The 23,792-nt window shown below is 36.9% G+C and overlaps 1 protein-coding gene across 2 annotated transcripts in view; it reads right to left on the bottom strand.

The window, feature by feature from the left end:
• PLXDC2 (plexin domain containing 2) overlaps window positions 1-23,792 on the bottom strand; it is a 411,878-nt gene that overhangs the window by 18,041 nt on the left and 370,045 nt on the right. The gene's annotated exons all lie outside the window — the stretch shown is intronic.

The raw sequence follows: 23,792 nt of genomic DNA, 5'->3' as shown, positions 1-23,792 counted from the left end.
GGAAAAGTAAGAAAACTGTGCTCAGTTGAAGTTTACATATATGCTATGTTAGTAAAGCTCAATAGTGACTGAATCAACTCTTCAGACCTTAGATCAGCAAAAGTTTTTAACACAATTTAGAATTTCAGGTACACAGTGATAATAAAAATCTCACCTTTTTTAGTCAGTTCTATTGTAATTATACCATTCTCTATAGACAATGCGCCCCCTCATGACCTGCACCTGGGGCAGATTGCCCTCAAAGCCCTACCCTGGGTTCCGCATTGATCTACCATGTCTAGCAAAGTGTAACGCACAAGGAGATTCACGAGTGTTCGTACAGACTTGCACAGATCTTCTACAGTTTATGCCCCGTGAGAGACTCAGCACACAGAGACTTTTTTCCTCTTTTGACTTCAACCCATTATTGGGCATTTTGTTGCCCCAAATAAGAATGACTGGTTAATAGTGACTATTAGCGCATTCATGTGGATATAACTGCATTCAGTCAGCCAATAAAAATTTCTATTTAAGCACCTATATGTAAAACACAACAGTAAGCATAAGGCACTTAAAGTATATTAAGGGAAAATAAGGTATTTGCATACAAAAGCTTGAATACACTTGAAGCTAAAAATGCAGACAAGGGATTTGATTACTCAGTATAAGGTCAAGTATGTGCTGAAAGTATTTAAAAGTAAATTTTATGAGTTTGGAGGAAAGAGGTCTTTTGGATTTGAGTCATCAGAGATGGTTTCATGAGAAGATTGAACATGAAGAGAGAGGACAGAATGAAACTCTCAGTGCAGACTGCCGGCTGCTTGCCACTGGTTTTTTGCGCTTTGTTTTTCCCCTCTACTTTATCTCCTCCAGCAACTTTAATAACTTCAACATTCTCTTCTTCAGGATTCCTCCTCAGTCGTTTTGAAAATATCCACTTTTATCTCTTCTATATTGCTCGTTCTATCTTATCTCAAAACAGCCACCTCCAAGGCCTGGCCATCTCACGGCACTGCACTACCTCTAATTCCTTTAAATTAAGTTCTCTCATCCTCATCTTAAATCCTCATCTCCTACATTTTCCTATTCCAGACCCTAAGCTGTCACAACTACTGCAGAAAAAAGTTACATATTCACGTTAACCCAGCCCCAAAGAATTGAGGCTGGAGATAGATGGGCCCCAGGCTGAGCAAATGGAGTTCGTCCCCTTTGGACAGAAACTCAATAATAGCAGGAAAATTGGAGAGGCTGAGCCCTGCCCAGATAAAAGACAAGAGACCACATATTTCTCATTCTGGAAGTCAAGGAGACCTTCCCAACTAGAAACCTCCTTGGAGGTCAAAAGGGGCGTAATGTCAATTTATCCATAGGCCTCTTTGCTGGAATCCATCTTGGCTAAGAGATGCACGTGCACACATGGGAGAATCCTGAGATATACCAAATACGGACTCAGAACCAGGCAAATCAAAGTGACTGGCCAAAGGAAACCTGGAAGAAATGCCCCATATAAGTGATTCAAACTACCACGAGAGCACGACTCTCTCTCTGAGTCCCCCCCATGTGTCTATCCACATGTACTCTTTTCCTCCTAATAAACACTTTACTTGTTTCACTACTTTCCGTCCTTGTGGGAATTCTTTTCTGCAAAGTCAGAGGGCCAGGGCCTTGTCACTGACCACTAGTCTAGTGGCTAGGATTCGGTATCTCACCGCCGCGAACCCGACCTCAATCACTGGCCAGGAACTGAAACCCTGCTTCAAGCAGCTGTGGGCCGAGGCCACCTGAGATCAGAATCCCACTCTTTCAATTGGGAACTCATTGATTCACTCTTCTCTTGTTAAATCCTCATGATACACCCAGACTCCATCCAATCCTAATTCGTGCTGTCCTCTCTCAATCTCATATTTCATCACCCATTTTTACTGAGAAGATGAAGCCATTAAGGTCTAACCCTTTCCCCTCTCTCTTCACTAATGCCTTCATATCTACTCAGCCTTTCTTCTTACCTGAAATAAAAAGATAGTCTTCCTCCTTGCATAGTTAATTGCATTTCCTACTCAATCCTGTCTCTACTTCATCCCTCCCTCCTTCCCAAGCACCTTAAAAAAAAAATCCGTTTTTTTTCTTTACCTTATGCCTATACTCAACATCAGAAAACCAAAAAACCAAAAAAACCACCTTTACTTGATGTTTTTTTGTAGCCTCATTACTAAATCTCTCTTGAATGTCTGACTGAATCCACTGCCTTCACATTACACCACCAATTTTACCCCCTTAAATCTGATGTCTGCTCCTTACCTTGAAACTGCGTCCTCACGGGTGACAAATAATCTCTTTGTCAAGTTAGTACCTTTTTTCTCTTCTAATTCTTTGGTGCCTCTAGAGCCCTTTATACTGCTGCCTACTCTTCATTTTTGATACCTTCCCTTGACGGTATATTTTCTTGCATCTTGGGTTTTTTTCTTTTGTTATGCCTTTCTTTTTTTTTTCTTTTACCTTTTACACTTGTCTCCTTCCCTGGTTTATGAATGCTATATTTTAACATGTCCTAAGGGAGCCAGGAGCTCTCTGATCTCTCTTCCCTGTAGCATTCTTTATTCTCTTGGGGTTCAATTCTCACTATTGTAACTTGCACATTTTCTCACTCGACTGCTTTATCTTAATCCATTCCTTATCTTCAGTTGCTTTTTTTTTTTTTTTTTTTGTGGTATGCTGGCCTCTCACTGTCGCGGCCTCTCCCGTTGTGGAGCACAGGCTCCGGATGCGCAGGCTCAGCGGCCATGGCTCACGGGCCCAGCCGCTCCGCGGCACGTGGGATCCTCCCGGACCGGGGCACGAACCCGTGTTCCCTGCATCGGCAGGCGGACTCTCAACCGCTGCGCCACCAGTGAAGCCTTTCAGTTGCTTTTCTGAAGAGGCCCAATTGTGATTTGACCATCAGCTCAAACCAAACATGCTTAAAATCCACCCCCATCACTTTCTTTCCTAAACTAGCTTTGTCCTCTGATGTTTCTAATTCTGTGGCTAGAAAATTTAATTTCCCCGTGTCTCAGCTTTCGTACTTTGGAATTATCTTTCCTTCTTTCTCTTCACCCCACACATTCGATTCAAAGAATCAGGATACTCTCCCCACCTTTACCATAAATTAGCTATAGGAGTTTTGGAATTGCTTAATTTCTGGGACTCTCAGTTACTTTCTCTGTAAAACAGGGATATAACAAATGCCTACATTTACGGACCTCATTGAGAATCAAAGATAATTAATTGAAAGCACTTTCAGACACAGAGCTTTAAGCAAATGAAAATGGCTAAATTCTATCTTCTGCCTTCACATGGCTCTTGAAGTAGCCCCGTTCCATTCCTTCTATTAATACCCTAATTCAGCTCGCAGCTCTCATCTCACACATGAACTACCGAGACAGCCTTCCAGCGCTCCTCGGCAGGTCTTTTCTCTCTTCTCCAGCTGTCTCCAGCCCCCTTCCCCAACACTGTTTCCAACTTCTACTCCTTTATTACATCACTGATGCTCACTGCCCATAGAAGGAAGCCCAGATTTTGTAGTTAGTTCTTCAAAGCCTGTCACATGTGACCTCCATCCACATTAAAGCTACTCCCAGTACTTTTCTGTAGATACCAATATACAGTTGAATAGATCAATCCATCCCTTCTTGATTTAATGCTTTTGTAAAATCATAACATACCCCTCTTCCATGTGAATGGCGTCTCCCCTTCCTCTTTGCTTAGGCACGGCCTGGCACTCTTTTGAGGCTCTGCTCAAATACTGCCTCTTTAATGAAATTCCCCCTGATTCATCTCCCTCTCTTTCCTAAGAATTTTGCAGTGCTTGCCTGAACTATTCAGCATGGAACACACTGTTGATGTTCTTTGTATTATTACTAAATTCCTATGTGGCTATTTGGTCTTTAGAGTTTTTATGTTCTATGATTCCACCTATATAATAAGCTGGCAAATATTATATACAGGGTGACCATATGACATTGTCCAAATTAGGACACTCTGAGAGCGAATGGGAGAACTAGTAACGACTTACATCAGACAACAGACATAAACTGGGTTATATGTTTCCCCTAGTTGCAACTCTGCGATATTAAGAACATCTACCAGATTGCATTTCACAAATAGGAGTTTCAGTTTTGATTGCTTTTCCATGATATGAGCTGAGAAGATTCCAGGCTTCTTTGGTATTAGCTTATAATATTATGTTGATAATGCATTTGGCAGTATCTTTTGATTTTTTGAACCACACTGCCATGAGTGGCCGTCGTCTACTAAAATAGAGTAATAATTTGCTATGAGACAGGCAGTTTACGCTGTGGAAAAGTAATTTGCAGTTGAGTGTGAAAACAGGCCAGGTCACTGGTGCCCAGTGACTTGGTTAAAAGACAAGATAATGCTGCCCTGCTCATAAATGTTCTCATAAAAGTCGAATGTGAGTTAGTGCTGATCTGGACAACAGTAGGACTGGCTGTGGTCCCGAAGAGGCTGTTCTCATCAAGTAACTTGTAGCTGGAGCATCACTGCTTCTCAGTGAGGTGAAAGAAAAGTGGCGAGTTAAACTCTAACCAGCCGTGACCTTAGGAATGGCAGATCATGAGTTATTTCCTGCCCTAAAGGGACTGCATGCTTTAGTCTACATTCAATCACAAGATTAGGAAACAACCCAATTGAATGCTTTATGCCATCAAATCCAAGGCTGGACACTATTCATGGGACGATTTAGTGTAACGTTTATCAACCAAGCCAGGACAAAAATAGATCTGTAATATTCGACTGGTATTTCAGGACGTGTTTAATTTGTATATGTTTAAATAAAATTAAAAGGTTTAGAAACATTTTAAAAGGCAGATAGCAAACTTTTTACCTATTTAAGGTACCATAGAAAAATAGATTTGCATAATGGTATATCTCTTTTAAATTCGAGAAACTCGATCTATTTATTTTGGAATTCTGGATACACACTATCTCTTTTCAAGTCAATTGAGAAATTGAAATAAAAAATAATGATGATCCTACCCATAAAAAATTGAATCACTGTGTTGTACCACTGAAATTAATATAATGCTGTGTATCAACTAGACTTCAATAAAAATATCAAAAGGGGAACAATATAGCATTAGTATGGCAGAAAAATAAATGTTAAGGAATATCTGCTGTACGAGAGCAATTGAAGGGATATTACAGATGCATTCATAACTGTTTCCATACAATGTTATAACTGACTAATATCAGTGTTTAATCGTTCCTTACTTAGAGCCTCCAATGATGTTCATTACTATCCTTTACAAAGATTCATGTAATTTCCACAAAAGCTTAGCTGAAAGTGCAAGACATCCTGTGATAAAGAAGTAATGATAACCATTGGAATGATACTATGTGAGCCAGGTTACAGTCCTGGAAGTAACTGCAACGTTCACAGCATTTTTAAAATGAAAGAAAAGAATAAAAAAATCAAGATGTCTGAGATAGACCAACTAGAACCTATAAAAATGACTCTTTTTATTGCACAATCAATGGTATTATATCCAGGGGTTGAGAAAATGGTTTGTGAATTATTTAGATCACTCTAAATCACTTTTTCCCTTCCTTTTTATCATTTGGGCAACTCACCAACATTCGCATAAGAAAGGAGGGTAGTAGGTATGGGAAATAAATGAACCTCTCCAACAAATACAAGGGAGGAATGGGAAAAAGATGAATACCTCCAATAAATTTTGGTATTCATATAATTTTTGGCTAAGACTAATGACCATCTTTTTAAAAAATAGTGCTTTTAACACTATGCTGATGAAGGCAGTTGGGAGTCAGCAAATTTGGTTTTAATTCCCGGTTGGATTACACGAGAGGTTAAGGAATTGACCAAAAGTCACAAAGTTAATAAATTAAAAGCTAGAATTTATGCAAGGTCTGTCCTCTTTGCACTGCACTCTTTCTACTGCATTTAACTGGTTCCTGCTTCTGTTACTGTCAAGCACTAAGGCCTCAGGCAAATCACTTCCCATCTCATGGGAGGTTATCCACATTCTCATGTAGAAAATGAGAAACGACAAACACTGGTACTCTACTTACTGTGAGCCTACAACCTTCTGTTAGCCTTATATCTGATAAATATGTGCCAGTAATTTTTAAAAGGGCAATATTTTAAAATCAACATTAGTTGTATGCATTTAAAACACATGGTGAATGACTCAACTAAAATATACCAGTAAGATTTACATTAAAAATAGCTTACTACATCATCTTAAAACATCAGTGCTGCAAATTCAAGAGTTATTTATATTTCCAAGTATACAAATGTTTATTCAGGGAAATGAAGTCCAATTTCTCTTTAGGTGAGATATGTAATGCAAAAGTTGTGAACCACTGCATTTGATTTTTTCTTTAACTTTCCTGCTGTCTTCAACTTTCTGTCATTTCATGATTCTGTTTATTGAAGTTCTACTCGGATTATTTTAGATGAGACTATTTATTCAGCAAATATTTATAAGTATTGTGCTTGTCCTGGGGATAAAAACAATGAATGAGACAGATGTGCTGTCCCCTGGAGCTACTATATGGTTATTAAAGTTCACTCAGAAGTAAACTAAAATAATACAATGAGGGAAGTCTTTCTGATTTTGTTTTAAAGACAGTCCCTTGAAAGAACTGATCAGTCAGTTCCACCTACTAACCAGAGTTAATAGAAAATAATTTCAAGTATCATAACCTCTGGTTACTTATTTGTCCCACTGAAATATCATAAATCGTTTCATTAAAAAAATAGATATATACTCAGTTTTTCCAATTACACTAAATATATTCTGCTAAATAGATTTTACAGTCGGTAAATAAAAATTTAAGTTCAAAAACGTAATTGTTTAGTTTTTTAAAATATATTTTACTCTTCCTCTTCTGTACTCCTGTAATTTTTATAGACAATATATGTCTTGTATAACTTTATGTTATTATAGTTTTTTTCTCCAATAATTTCATTTCTTTTACATTTGGATTTGTCACTATCAATATATTTATCGCCTTGGTTTTCTTTTGACTTGAATTTGTTCAATATCGTCAGTGGTTTTTAGTCCATCTGGTTCCTTTTTTATATACTTCTCTTTCTAAACAAATTCTAGTGCAATTATGTTGTTTGTCAAAACATACCCAGCCCAATGATTTTCCCTGATATTTCATTATCTTAATGAATTTATTAAGTGGCTTTACATCCACTAGATGGTAACTATTTTCTCTTTTAATAATCCTTCTTTTAATTTTTTCAATGGCTTAATAAATTGAAGTTTATTTCTTGTTCACATAATAGTCCAAGACAAGTGTTCCTATAGGCAGGCAACTTCCTTCCATGCATGGATCAGGCTTTTTTCAACTTGGCTTCTCCAGTCTCTTGGACTGTGTATCCAGTTGATGGAAGAGGATGTAAGGTGTGTAAAAGACACATCCAATTCTGAAAGCCTTGACTTAAAAGTGGCACACATCACTTACTGTTAGTGATCAGTAGTCATATGGCCACATTCAGATGCAAGAGAACCTGGGAAATGTAATCTTAAGTTGCATAATTACTCACCAGTCACAAATCTCTACTATGGAACTGGGAACACAAATTATGCTGAACAGTTAGCCATTTGTGTTATTCAAATTTACCTCTTTTTAGTGGCTTATATGTGGCCCAGAGATTTACAAATATAAAACACTTAATACAGTATATGCCAGATCAAAAGCAATAATAAACGATATATTACTACTCATAACATTATTATTTTAACACTCAGTGAATGGGAGATTAGAATGTGCATATATAAATTATGCACATTATCATGAATATACATAATGTATAATTATTATATAAATTAAAACATGCATGTATAAATTAGCAGCTGCATTTGCTTTTTAAATTAAAGTATACTTGACATATAATATTAGTTGTTAAATTAGCAATTGCATTTAAAAATATAAATGGAGAAACATGTAGAAAAAATATTGTGAACATTTTCTAAACAATTCCAAAATGTTCGTTGTCAGGTAGAGGAAGCTGAAACATGAGATACATATTCCAGCAATAGCCACCTTCAAATGTACAAAGGACAGTCATATGGGGAAAGTGTACAGAAGTTTCTGAGTGGTGCCAACTGAGTTCACAAGTTCTTGTTTGATATCTCTTTTGTCACTTTGTTTATCTGAAGCTCTTCTCTAATAGATTTCTCAGGAAAAGCTCATGAAAACAACATTGCCAGACTCTTGTATGTTAATAATAGTTTACTGTGCCCTTTATACTTGAAAATTAGTTTTGCTGGATATAAAACCTTGGCTTACATTTCCTTTCCTTTAATATTGTTACCCCATTTTCCTATGGCTTAAAAAATTGCTGTCAAAAAGTTGATGATTATCTAATTCATATTCCCTTAAAAGTCAGGTGTTCCATTTGTCTAAGTGCACAAAGGATTTTCTTTCTTTCTTTAAAAAAATCATCCTGTGATTTTAGTAAAATAAATTTTAATGTTAACCAATTGGTTTTGCTTTGGGTCAATAATCTCAGGTACACACTGTCTTCTTTCAATATTTAGATTTTTTTTGTAAGTTGCAGGAACTTTGTAAAAAAAATCATAGTTTATATAATTTTTACATTTTGTGTTTACTTATTTATTGCTTTGGTTTTCCTCTTTAGGGATTCCTATTATCCACATGTTGGGTCTTTGTAAATCTTTAATATTTGTCATTATCTCTCAAATCTTTTTTATCTCCTTCTTTAGTTCTTTTCAATTTTAAACTTTTCTTTCTTTTAAACTTTTACTTCTCCTAGGTCACAAAAATTGTGTTTATTTGCTCTTCTCTTATTCTAGTTTTTTCCTCATTTCCAAAATGATTTTTTTCTTTTATTTCTGATTTTTTCTTTTATTTCTAATTCTCAAGGATGTTCACCACATTTTTCAGTTTATATAATGCCAATTTGAGTTGTTCTTTAATGTTATACATCATTTTCTTAATGCTTTTTAGCTAGTTTTGAAATAGTACTTTAGAGTTTTCAGTAGATTTTTAAAGGCATGTCTTTCTGATATGCTTTCGCTGACTGTAGGGACATATTGGGTTGGCCAAAAAGTTCACTGGGGTTTTTCCGAACATCTTATGGAAAAAACTGGATGAACTTTTTGGCCAATCCCATAATTCTGCTCTTTATTCTCTTTAAATTGTAGTATCTTTGCAGGGATTTCACCTCCATGTTTTTCTTCTGCTTATTTTTATTCACATTTGGTTTCTCTGAACTTTCAGAAAGAGGACTGGCTGAAGTAACATCAATAGTTTCAGAGTTCTCTCTTCTGTTGTTCTTCAATTGTATTAAAAACATATGATGGCTTGCTCTCTGATATTTCCTGACTCTGTTTCCCTGCATATCTTTAAAAGAACCTCCCCTGACCCCTGCTTTTAAAATTTCTGCTGTCTCTATCCTACTCAATTCTGAATCCACTCCCAGGGTTTTGTCCTAGCGTGGGCACTGTCATGGAAGATGGCCCTGGCAGGTCAATTTTGAGAATTCTTCAAACCGAACCACTCTAGCTCCTTCAGAAATTTATACATAGGGCCCGTGCACTCACCTGCAACCAGGGTGGCATTTGCCCTTCCCATTTCTTGCTGCTGTTCTCACATTAGCCTGCTGTATTTTCTAGTCAATGCCTATTGGCTATTTTGTGGTTATCCTGTTTTCATGCCTGTTGGACACCTTGTTGCTACCCTTTGCTTCCTTGCACACAGATATGGACAACATTCAGGTCTTGTGGATATCGGTGGCTTGTTATTATCTGCTGTATTTGAGGGTTCATATTTATACTTTGGACGTAAGCTGTCAGCTGGTTTTGTTGTAAATGCTGCCCACAAGGTTTTGACTTTTGTATCCAGTTGTTCTGTCTGTTTTTATCTGGATATTTTGGAAGCAAGACATTTATGCTGCTACCACCACTAGCAACTTCCTCGAAACTTCCATTAGCACTATCTTTTGATATTTAAAGGACTTTGTTTTTCATTACTGTTAAATCACATCATTTATTACTATAAAGTCTTTCACAAAATTGATTTGAATGAAAATATCACTGAGAATACTTTAGTCTTATACCTTTCATTGACAAATAAATAAAACAGGCAATTGTTCTATGTGTTGAGGTAAATGAATGACTGAATATATATATATATTCATATATATTAGGCTCATAAAGGCAGGAAGGCAAGGAAGATATTTATCTGTCTCTTTACTACTTGGAGATCAATAAGAGATGATGATATATTTTCTTAAGTGGAGATTCATGGAGGGAAGATAACTAAGTAGCTGCGCTCTCCTCTTACCTCCTCCTGATCGAGATTGGGGACCTACACTCTGTTCTACGTCAGGAAAACAGATTTGCACCTGCCTGGAATGTGACTCAGCTGCATCATTTAGTGCACATGGGAGTTTCAATGTGAATGAAATCTGTGTTTTCTATAGTTAAGAGAAGGGTGAGAATAAAAAAGTACTTTGCCCATTAGCAGTGATTATAATATGAAGATGTTAATGATCACAGATTGAAATAAAATAGGAATGGGAAAAATGCCAACTTAAATTTCAGAAAAAATTTTTGAATGAGAATATTAAAAAATTCCCTAAGGCTTCTTTGCAGTGTGAGGGAAGGAAACAGAGTAGCAGAAGTGATTTTAAGTGGCTGGAGCTTACATGTTATACCAAAAGCTCTCAGAATAGTTGAAATCTTAAGAGAAAGGGAGAAAAAGATGGAGATAGAAAGAAAACCACAAACGAGTTTATTTCTAAGTGCAAAGTGCCAAGTAAGCTTTGCTTCTCCTACCTATTTAAAGAAATCATACATACTTACTTGTCAACCTCACCTCTTCGTAAAACTTAAGAAATTCATTTGCTGAGAGAACAATGGGAGAAGGCAAAACAGCACTTTGTATCTCTGGCTCTACATTACTTTATTCTATTTCAAGTAACCCTTACTGGGAAAGATTTATTTAAGGCACTTTGTACCGGCTGTTACTTTCCTGATAAATTCCTTTGTTTTTATGCAGACCTTTAACTAAAGACAAACTGGAGTCTTGCCTGTCCTGCAGCAACATGAACATGAAATCTACCAACTTCCTTAAAAGGTGAAGAGTTGGTGGGTCCCCTCCACCTCAGAGTATTAGCTCACAACTAACTATATTCTCTGGATAGGAGAACTATAGTCTTCCTTGTAGCCTTGTTGTGTGGGCATGAGTTTCACTTTTGCACTTTGGGTTATGAAAAATTAAGGTGTCTTCAAAAACTGGGAGATTGTGTGAGCAAACACACAATCACGCTTTCTAGTTTACTTTGCCATTTTTGTATTTTTCTGAAACATGTACGACTTTGTGGGTGGAGGGGGCACCAGAATATTCAAGACTTACAGGGATAGAACAAACCTTAAATTCATTCGAGTGCATACACATATATAATGCTTAAATACACTCTACGAAGTCCTGAATAAGGGGCCTTCTTGAATGCTTAAGGACCTCTGGTGATGAAAAGCTCATCACCCCAGAGCCTCTGAGTACCATCTCTGGGTACCTCTGATTATTAGAAAGTCTATATTTAGCTCATATTCGTATCTTCATAGCTTCTCCCCAGAGACCCTCATAACCATCCTTGAGATCCATCCAGAAGAAGTTAGACACCTTGTTCATGGGATAGCCTATCAACAGTGGTGGGAGCTAACATGCTCCTCCTTCTAGACTTTTCTCAGCTAGAACTTCTCCTTTCATTCATATTCCAGGCATGAGTCAGAAGCCCGTAATAATCATTCTCCTCTAAACACATTTAAGGTTGGGTACGTTCCTCCGCTGTAGGGGTACGCTTATCACTTTTGGTGAGATGCCTTCCTACTCTTCATGAAACATATGATACATTTTAAAATTGACAGCCATATATTATAAATTACAAATTTTGAGATTGCTTTTCACTAAAATTCAATGTTTTTTATCCTCACACTACATCAAATTTTCTCCACATTAAGCTTGTACATATTCAAGATGCAAGCCCAATTACCAGATACTGAATCACAGATATTTCAAGGTCAATGGCAAGGAAAACTTGAAAAACTAAGATATGTGACATAAATTCAGATAGAAAACAAAAAGACCCTGATATACAATTAAAAGAAGATTATCCCTTACTACAATCCTAGAACTTTACATTGCACTGAGAATTAGAATAATTATCATAAATCTATTTTCTTTTTATAGAAAAAAAAGTTTTCTCCTTTTAACAGAACAAATATCATTTCCCCTTTTAAAGTTTTTGCCAAGGATAACACTGGTCCCAGAGTCAGTGTTCACAAAAAAGTTTTTTTGAACAGATGAATGGTTTTCTCATTAAAATATAAATATTGTAATTAGCTGAAAGTAGAAACAGAACTAATAATTCTGACTCTATATTCCCTTACTATATGATGTAAGAAAAGTTGTTTTAATTTTGAATTGAAAATTATTTTGTTTATATTAAGAAAGTTTTCATGACAGCATCACCTCAAGAAAATAGAGCAAAATAATCTTAATCCACTTGCAAATTAAAAGTACTTTTGCCTAATCATTTCTAATGGAATTACAAAGAGTATGATTACTTCTATCATTTAAAATACATTTCTTTATATTTCTGTTCTCTAGATTCTGAATTTTGAATCTTCTAAACTCAAATTTTAAAATTTCAATTTTCTTACAATCACAAATAATTCTAGTATTTATTTATAAACCAAAGCATGTCATGATAATCAAATTATTTAGTTTAGTTGTTTTGTATTTCTGTCAGAAAAAATTATACTATGTGGAACTGGTGGAAAAATAATCTATAATTGAATAAATTTATTATTATTGCAATGCAATAATTATTGCTAAAATTAAAGTTTCTATTATCTGTCTCCACAAATAGACAGACTTGAGTATTTATTTTAACAAAAAAGTTACCAAAATCACAAGGAAGAAATTACTCAACAGTTGGTACTATAAGTAGAGCAGTCTTCTTTTTAAAGAAAAGACTGGAATACCTAAAACTTATATCATATACTTAAAATGACATAATTCAGGTTTACAGATGCCCAAGTGGACTGTAGCTCTGCGGGTTTTTATTTATTTATTCATTTGATTCTTCCATCTCTTAAGGGCTTCCCTGTGGAGATTTTATATACATGTATAAAATATACATATTATACACATATAAATATACATAAAACACACATATATAAATATGCATGATATAAATATAATAGGAATATATATATAATTTATTTCATGGCTTTATGCACTATGAAAAATAAGTTAAGGAATGGTAATTAAGAAGCAATTAGAGCAGAGAGCTCAGTGAAATATTAGTTTATTCACTATTTTTAATAATTCTCCCTGAGGAAGGGAAGAAAATATTTTAGTTTTAGGAATTTAACTTAAAACGTGGTATGCAGAAGAGTAACTTAAAGACGATACCTATAAAAGAAATCTTATTTTGGTAACTGTGTAAATAAGGGAATCACCATAAGCTTGAACTGATGTCTCAAAAACATTCAATGATGCACATGAATAAGATTCTAGCATCTTAGAACAGATATACAAAGAGTGTCTTTAAAAATATGCAAACCATTTTCACCTTTATCCCCTATATATTGCTAGATTTCTGGAAATCTGCCATCTAATAAAACAGCTTCTTTAATGAGGGTGTCAAACCATTTCAGCTAGGTTTTGCCTAAACTTTCCTTCTTCATAGCAGTTCACCAAAAGTGAATGCCAGCTTTTGCCTCCTCTAAGAAATAGAAATAAATATTTTGTTTCAATGAATCATTTTTTCCTTGAGTTTTCTTTAAGACTGAAATAAGACTAAGGAATGCCTTAAGGGAAAACTCAGTTATGAAAAAAACCTGTGACTTCAAGATAAAAGGATCCTTTGGGCTCTGAAACGAATTCTCTGTCTATGGCGCAGGCCGCCAGCGGGCCATGTCTTCCTGCCTCCCAAGTGCTGCTCATTAGGCAGCTGCAAAGCCAGACGCCAGACTTTGAGCAAACACTTTTCCTCCCCAGCACCAGCCTCTGAGTCCTTGCCTGGCTCCTTTCCTCTGGCTTCTTTCCTGGCACCACTACTGACTGCCAGGAAAAGTTGAGGGCCACAGCTGCCCGTCTTCCTTTAATCATATTCTCCATGTGTCCTTGTTATTCCCAAATACTTCTTGGGGTGAGGAATCCCTTGAGTGACAAATTGCTCAGAAGTCTATGGTTATGCCTCTGCTGTGGCAGCGCAGCCTACAGGCCAGGAAGAGTCCTGAGTTCGAGTACTGGCTCTGAAACCAGCTTTGACATGCCCCAGGAGAACTGTTTCACCATCCTGGGTTTCTGTCTCTACATTGGACTTGCCTCCAACAAAGGGGGAGAAAGGACACTTCCCACTTAGGTTCCAGGAACACAGGGCTCTGCTGGTTTGGATTTTTCTGGATTTTATAGTACCTAGGGCTGTGCAACGGGGTGCCAGGGATGCTCAAAGTTGCAGAAAAAAGAAGACTCATCTTTTGAAATGTCATCTTTGGTTGAAGGATGGGGGGCAGAATCTTTTTTTTAAAAGTTTACATTAAACAAATGTGTCTATATTATAGAGTATAATGCAAAATTCCCACACGTTTTTAAGACAAAACATAAACCCGCAAGGAGATGCAGGTAAGGTAGATACTGGAGGGAATTCATACACTTTATTTTGAAAAAGTTACAAAATCCCTGGGTTGCATGCATGCTGATGTTTCTTTTTGTTTCGACATCCTATGAGTTTGAGGATAAAAAATACTGGGAACTTCCACTAAAGGCAGATATTTTGGTCCCCTAGAAATAATAAGAATTTTAAGGTATGATATAAACAGTGACTGGTATTTAGACTTTTTTTTTTTTTTTTTTTTTTTTTTTGCGGTACGCGGGCCTCTCACCGCTGCGGCCTCTCCTGCCGCGGAACACAGGCTCCGGACGCGCAGGCTCAGTGGCCATGTCTCACGGGCCCAGCCGCTCAGCGGCATGTGGGATCCTCCCGGACCGGGGCACGAACCCGCGTCCCACGCATCGGCAGGCGGACTCCCAACAACTGCGCCACCAGGGAAGCCCGTATTTAGACATTTACGTCCAGGTTTTACTGTGAAAACCATCGTGTGACTTCAAGTTCAAATTAGTATGCACAATTTAAGAATGGTGAGACTGTTTTGTCCTTCAGGAAAATTAACTGTTTTGGAGAGCAGTCTTATTTACTTATGCATGTGTGTGTATTGTACATATCTACCCAGAACTGATTATTACCAAATTTGAAGTTCAGGAACAAAGATCATCATAAACTCTTATATCCTTCATTATCTGACTAATAATATCTTACTGCTCAAAAAAGGTTAACATTTTCTCTAAGCATTTTATGAGGACTGTCTCTTTTATAACTAAACATTCAACTTGAAATCCATACCTAGCTTAAAGTATATCTAACTTCTCTCTCTCCTCACTAGCATGGAAGCTGCATGACAGCAAGGATGGTTTCTTGTCCATTTTGTTTATCTCTGTGTCTTGGGTACCTGGCACATAATAGGGACTCAACAAATTCAAATAGATGAATGAATGAATGGTCAACATATCAGATAGCTTTGTCAGCCATCTCTCTCCTCAAGCATCTAACTTCTCCCTTGTGCTGAAAATCACCTGGTTTTCTACTTTTAAAAAATATGGAGAGAATCAGATTTTCTGTTTAACCCCCTCTTCTCTGCAAGGTTTTCTCTATAAACCAGCATTGTCCAGTAGAAATAGAGTGTGAGCCACCAACATAATTTTAGAAGTGTCTAGTAGCCACATTAAAAAGTGAAATTAATTTTAATAATATATTTTATTTAAGCCATTATACCCAAGATATTTTCATTTCAACATGTAATTAATATAAAATTATTAATGTTATCATACATTCTATTTTTTGTACTCAAACTTCAAAAACTGGTGTGTATTTTACATGCACCTTATTCCAGACTAGCCACATTCCAAGTGCTCAACAGCAACACAGGGCTGGTGGCTGCCACACTGACAGCACAGCTCTGCCCCTGTCCTTTCTCCAATCCTCAGAGTAAAAATTATAACCTGCTCAGAGACAAACTCCGTTACCATTGCATTGTCTTAGTGCTCTCCTGAAACATGAAGGACCTTGTTCCTATAATTCTCTACCATCTTTAAATGAGTCCTTTCTACTGATTTCTTCCTCTCTGAGGATGTTTTCAATAGTGCCCTACAGCATCAGCAGCAGGATAGGGTATTCTTAGTTTTTGCTTTTCTATTATCAAAAAAGCTAATATTTTACTCATAGAATCTATTTTGCCAAGGTATTGATCATCTTTATCATCACAGTTTTACCGTTTCTCTTCATTTTTATTAATATAGAACAGTCACATCTGCACATAAATGTCTAAATATCAGCCATTGTTTAGAATACTAAAGAAAATTAAGCACGGTGTTCATCATGAATTCTTTTATTAAGATTGTTAATTGAAATTATTTTGTTTATGGTCCACATAGAATCCTTTCATGGGATTGTTTTTTTCATATGGTTACCACTTTATACTATTACTTTCTTGGCCTTCAATTCGATTACATTTTCTGTATCTTATTTAAAAATCTTAAATAGTGATAGTATTCAACAGTGCAAACATTTATGTCTGTAGCCCATATTCATGCAATAAAAATTTATTATAAATCACAGAATCCATGCTTAGGAATGTTCAGCAAACATTAAATTTGATGTAGAACCAAAGGCATATTTAATTCTTCCAAAGAGATAGTACTTTCATCAAAATCTATTAAAAATTAAGAAAAACATGCTTATTTGAATATTTGTTCTCTGCTATTTTATTTCAAGACAGTGAACCTGATTTTAAAAAAGATTTTTAAGCATGTTATTCATTCATGTATAACAAGATGGGTTTTGGTCAAAATCAAGTGTCTATTCGAAAATTACTGAGAGAAGCCAGACAGGTAAACACAAAATGAAATCCATATAGTAAAAAGTCAAAAGAAAGAAAATGCTCAGTTTAAGACCTGAAGAGGGTGATGGAGGAATACAGAAGGTAAGTTTTTGAAAAATAGACCATTCTGCCAGATGAGTAAAGACTGATGTCTCAGGAGAATGGAACTCTTGGCCCAGATCCTCTGTATGAAGACATGAGGTGTAAACAGTCAACTCAATTATTGTTTAATTATACAATATATGGAGTGACAGGTTTGCTTTATCATCAAGGCCTCCTGATTTTCATCTACTTTTCTCTTGATTTTAATCGTTTTATTGCCTTGAGTCATATTCACTTGGCATTCCATATAACAATGAATTTCTAGAATTTAATCCCCATTTTATCCTATTCTCTTTCTATAAACAAAAAGTTTAAAAGCTAAAGCCCAGGTAATGTATGAGGAAGAGTGTTTGTGTCCACAAAACATATAATAACTGGTGTATATTTTCTGCAAGAACAAAACAGATAATAGGTACTGTCATTATTATCTTCGCTAAAAAAAGACAATAGCAATGACAGCTACATAAATTGGTGTACCTCTTTGGGCAATGATTTTGGCAATATTTGTTAAGTGCTTTTAAACTATTTATTTCTTTCATTTGATTCTACTTTGGGGAATCTGTTCTAAGGACATAATGTATGCCCTTAGCTACACATCCTCCTACACTGCAACATACAGTGCATGAAGCAAGACCCTTTTACACACAGAGAGGCAGCATGGCCTAGAGGCTAAGTGTATGATCTCTGGAGAGCCTGGGCTGGATAGCCTTACTCCACCACTGACTAAATGCGTGATACTGAGCAAGCTGCTTAAATGCTGTGCCTCATCTTCCTCATCTATGACATGGAGATAATTTGAGTACCTCATAGGGTCTTTGTGAGGATTAAATGAGGTAATAAGTGTAAATCACTCCTCCCAGTGAATTTAATAAATGTTCGCTGTTACCATTACTATGTTCATAATGGGGCCAATTATAACAGCAAAAAATGGTAAGAGCCCCAATGCTCCACAATACAAGACTGGCTGCATGAACTGCAGTCTACCCACTGGAGGCCAAGTCATTAAAATTCATCACAGTGTGCACAGTGCCTAGCACAGCACAGAAACTAATTCCTACAAGTGTTTAATGCAGTCTGGATTTTGTGGTGAAATACATGAAGATACACACTGGGTCACATTTTAATATGATGGAAATTGGGATGTGTCTTAAGGTCAAGGGCATGTCACAGTTTAATGGGGAGTGTGTGATGCATCTCACATTTGATTCAGCCTGTGGTAGGCAGAATAATGGCCTCCCAAAGATGTCCATGTCCTAATTGCAAAAACCTGTCAACCACCATATAGGTGAAAGACTTTGTAGATGTGATTAAATGAAGGACCATGACATGGGGAGAGCCTGGATCACAATGGGCCTTATAAGAAGGAGGCAGGGGTCAGAATTAGTAGAAGATGTGATGATAGAAGCAGAGGTTGGAATGATGAGAAGAAGGGGCCAGGAGCCACGAAACGCATGCAGCAATTGAAACAATTGAAAATGGCAACGAAATTATTCTTCCTGAAGCCTCCAGAAGGAACCAGTTCTGCCAACACCTTGACTTTAGCGCAAAGACACTAAGTTTGGATTTCTGACCTCTAGAACTGTAAGATAGTAAGTGTGTATTAGTTTAGGTTATCAGGTTTGTAGTAATTTGTTACAGAGCAATAGAAAACTAACATGTAGTCAAACTGCGTGAAATAAGGTTCTTTTTTACTTCAAGGCAATGTTAGCAACGTTAGGCCCTCAGTGCTTTCTGAATACCACTTGACAGCATAAGAGACAATCAATGTAAAGCTACTGAATGAATGTTGAATGGAATAGCATACAACCATCAGAATGATGTTTACAAAGAGTATATAATAAAAGAAAAAAATGTTATTTGAAAAATAAAGATGATCAGGAAACTTGCACAAGCCTCTTAGATAGCCTCATCCACCAGAGGGCAGAGAGCAGAAGCAAGAAGAACTACAATCCTGCAGCCTGTGGAACAAAAACCACATTCACAGAAAGATAGACAAGATGAAAAGGCAGAGGGCTATGTACCAGATGAAGGAACAAGATAAAACCCCAGAAAAACAACTAAATGAAGTGGAGACAGGCAACCGTCCAGAAAAAGAATTCAGAATAATGATCGAGAAGATGATCCAGGACCTAGGAAAAAGAATGGAGGCAAAGATCGAGTAGATGCAACAAATGTTTAACAAAGACCTAGAAGAATTAGAGAACAAACAACTAGAAGAATTAAAGAACAAACACAGATGAACAATACAATAACTGAAATGAAAAATACACTAGAAGGAATCAATAGCAGAATAACTGAGGCAGAAGAATGGATAAGTGACCTGGAAGACAGAATGGTGGAATTCACTGCCACGGAACAGAATAAAGAAAAAAGACTGAAAAGAAATGAAGACAGCCTAAGAGACCTCTGGGACAACATAAAATGCAACAACATTTGCATTATAGGGGTCCCAGAGGGAGAAGAGAGAGAGAAAGGACCCGAGAAAATATTTGAAGAGATTATAGTCGAAAAATTCCCTAACATGGGAAAGGAAATAGCCACCCAATTCCAAGAAGCACAGAGGGTCCCAGGCAGGATAAAACCATGGCAAAACACACTGAGGCACATAGTAATCAAATTGACAAAAATTAAAGACAAAGAAAAATTATTGAAAGCAACAAGGGCAAAACGACAAATAACATACAAGGGAACTCCCATAAGGTTAACAGCTGATTTCTCAGAAGAAACTCTACAAGCCAGAAGGGAGTGGCATGATATATTTAAAGTGATGAAAGGGAAGAACCTACAACCAAGATTACTCTATCTGGCAAGGAACTCATTCAGATTCAATGGAGAAATCAAAAGCTTCACAGACAAGCAAAAGGTAAGAGAATTCAGCACCACCAAACCAGCTTTACAACATATGCTAAAGGAACTTCTCTAAGTGGGAAACACAAGAGAAGAAAAGGACCTACAAAAACAAACCCATACCAATTAAGAAAATGGTAATAGGAACATACATATCGATAATTACCTTAAACATGAATGGATTAAATGCTCCAACTTTTGGTCACAGGCTCGCTGAATAGATACAAAAACAAGACCCATATATATGCTGTCTACAAGAGACCCATTTCAGACCTAGGGACACATACAGACTGAAAGTGAGGGGATGGAAAAAGATATTCCATTTAAATGGAAATCAAAAGAAAGCTGGAGTAGCAGAACTCATATCAGAAAAATAGACTTTAAAATAAAGAATGCTACAAGAGACAAGGGACACTACATAATGATCAGGGGATCAATCCAAGAAGATATAACAATTATAAATATTTATGCACCCAACATAGGAGCACCTCTATACATACAGCAACTGCTAACAGCTATAAAAGAGGAGGAAATCAACAGTCCCCCAATAATAGTGGGGGACTTTAACACCTCACTTAGACCAATGGACAGATCATCCAAACAGAAAATTAATAAGGAAATACAAGCTTTAAATGACACAATAGACCAGATAGATTTAATTGATATTTATAGGACATTCCATCCAGAAACAGCAGATTACACTTTCTTCTCAAGTGCACATGGAACATTCTCCAGGATTGACCACATCTTGGGTCACAAATCAAGCCTTGGTAAACTTAAGAAAATTGAAATCATATCAAGCATCTTTTCTGACCACAACTCTATGAGATTAGAAATCAATTACAGGGGAAAAAATGTAAAAAACACAAACACACGGAGGCTAAACAATACGTTACTAAATAACCAAGAGATCACTGAAGAAATCAAAGAGGAAATAGAAAGATACCTAGAGACAAATGACAATGAAAACACGACAATCCAAAACCTATGGGTGCAGCAAAAGCAGTTCTAAGAGGGAAGTTTATAGCAATACAAGCCTACCTCAAGAAACAAGAAAAGTCTCAAATAAACAATCTAACCATAACCCTAAAGGAACTGAGAAAGACGAACAAAACCCAAAGTTAGTAGAAGGAAAGAAATCATCAAGGTCAGACCAGAAACAAATGAAATAGCAACAAAGAAAACGACAGCAAAGATCAATAAAACTAAAAGCTGGTTCTTTGAGAAGATAACCAAAATTGATAAACCATTGGCCAGACTCATCAAGAAAAAGATGGAGAGGACTCGAATAAATAAAATTAGAAATGAAAAAGGAGAAGGTACAACAGACACTGCAGAAATACAAAGCATCCTAAGAGACTACTACAAGCAACTCTGTGCCAATAAAATGGACAACCTGGAAGAAACGGACAATTTCTTAGAAAGGTATAACCTTCCGAGACTGAACCAGGAAGAAACAGAAAATATGAACAGACCAATCACAAGTAATGAAATTGAAACTGTGATTAAAAATCTTCCAACAAAGAAAAGTCCAGGACCAGATGGCTTCACAGGTGAATTCTATCAAACATTTAGAGAAGAGTTAACACCCACCCTTCTCAAACTCTTCCAAAAAATTGCAGAGGAAGGAACACTCCCAAACTCATTCTATGAGGGCACCATCACCCTGATACCAAAACCAGACAAGATATTACAAAAAAAGAAAATTACAGACCAAAATCATTGATGAATATAGATGCAAAAATCCTCAACAAAATACTAGCAAACAGAATCCAACAGCACATTAAAAGGATCATACACCATGATCAAGTGGAATTTACCCCATGGGCCTCTCACAACAGTGAGAGGCCCGTGTACCACAAAAAAAAAGAAATTAGTTATTTGTGCATAAGGAGATTGAGTTTACCAATATCATCCAAGTTGATTTTCATGTTCTATATTATGCTGCTATCTACTTTTTTTTTTTTTTTTTTGCAGTACGTGGGCCTCTCACTGTTGTGGTCTCTCCCGTTGCGGAGCACAGGCTCCGGACGTGCAGGCTCAGTGGCCATGGCTCACGGGCCTAGCCGCTCCGTGGCATGTGGGATCCTCCCGGACCGGGGCACGAACCCGTGTCCCCTGCATCAGCAGGCGGACTCTCAACCACTGCGCCACCAGGGAAGCTCCAATAACTCTAATGTAATTAGTAATTCAAATGTTTGAATTCATAGGTCTGGCATGTCAGTCACTGTGCAGTCATCACGGATATGCGTTCAATTTTGAAAACATGGGTCCGCTTTAATAATAGTAAAATTATGATTATTATCTTCAAAAATCTGCCAGGCAGCCACTGTGAGCTGCTTGAGGACAGCAGGGTGTCAAAGAGTTAGTGATTCAGGCAGAATTATTGGCAATTGACAGAGAATCTGGGAATCTGCAGAATGATTCTGCTTCACTTGAGTGTTGAAACACGAGAGCTCTTCCCAGAAGTGAGGCTCTTCGACCTTGGAGAAGCCATTCCACCACTCTGAACCTCAGTGTCTTCCTTCGTGTTATAAGGGTGTAGAATTAAATTATCTCTAAGATTAATGCCCTCCCGCTCCCGCAGTACTTTCACTATTCTACAGTCTTACTTTGTAGGCATACAAGGATTGCTGTGAATCGGTGTGAACTGGGTCCTTTGCACTGTGCAACTGCACTAATACCATCACCATCAGATATTTCACAGTGTCAGAAAATAAACTTCATAGTGTATAAACAGGCTTAAACCTGTGAGGGTTACAGCAGCAGCCTGATGTCTGGTTAGTCACTGAAGCTTTACAGCTTGTCACTTGTCAGATCTTGGAGCAATGCATTCATGACCTCGGGAAAGTTTTCTGCTTTCTTGCATGAAAATTAAGCACATTAACAAAACTTAATAAGAGCTTTCCAACTAAATGCAATACCTGATAATTTCTCGATTATTATGACTTTAAATGAGAATGACATTTTTGGAAGACTTCATGTGTGAAAATTTAGTGGAAGTTTTAAATGTCCTAGGATATTTATTATCTTTTTCTTTCCAGAAAATACTGATAGAATACCTCTTACTTGAAAGGCTTAAGTTATTTAATCCAAATCTCGAGGAATTTATAAGTCTGTAGGGTGGAATAAATCACATACATATTTAACTCTAATGCAAAACAGAAAGGTAAATGCCAGAGAAAGATAGAGATGTATTACTATGGATAGAATTTCAGAGGAAAGAGAGATTATGTCCAGCTGTCCTGGCAGAGAGATGGTCCGGGGAAGCTTACAGGGTACATGGTATTGAAGGCTACTTGGATACAGAATTCAAGAATTGAGATGGAAGGGGAGGACTTTTTTGGTGGAAGGAACAGAATGAGTAATGTCTTGGTGACATGGGGAATTTGGGGTGTGTATGGAGAAGAGAATAGAGTGAATTTGATGGTACTGAACTCCAGGTTAAGAAGCTATGGGATAAAAATTGAAATGATAGACAAGATACAAATAGCCAAGGCCTTGAAGGAGAACTAAGGAGACTGCACTTTACTCCACAGACAGTTGAGAGCCGTAGAGGACTTCTAAGCAATTACTTAATTGATTTGCATTCACTTCCCCCTGTTATAGAGGTTAAAGGTAACTTTGTACTTTAAAGGTCGTTATAATTTCTTACTCAACACGTGAACAAAGCTGCCCACTGTACCTCACCCAGTGAACTGGAAAAGACCTAAAGTTTACAAGTTTGAAGCTCCGAGGGAGAAGATTTCCTTCATTGTTCTAGTATTTATGTTGTGTTGAAGGGCAGTGGCTCCATTAAGATGTTGGGGTGAAAGCTATGCACACACGAGGCCCAGGAAGCCCAGTTGTCTGGAGGAT

Source organism: Tursiops truncatus, chromosome 2 (genome assembly GCF_011762595.2).
Source record: "Tursiops truncatus isolate mTurTru1 chromosome 2, mTurTru1.mat.Y, whole genome shotgun sequence".
Lineage (NCBI taxonomy): Eukaryota > Metazoa > Chordata > Mammalia > Artiodactyla > Delphinidae > Tursiops > Tursiops truncatus.
The sequence above is the reverse complement of the archived record's forward strand: the minus strand, read 5'-3'. Positions and strand labels throughout refer to the sequence as shown.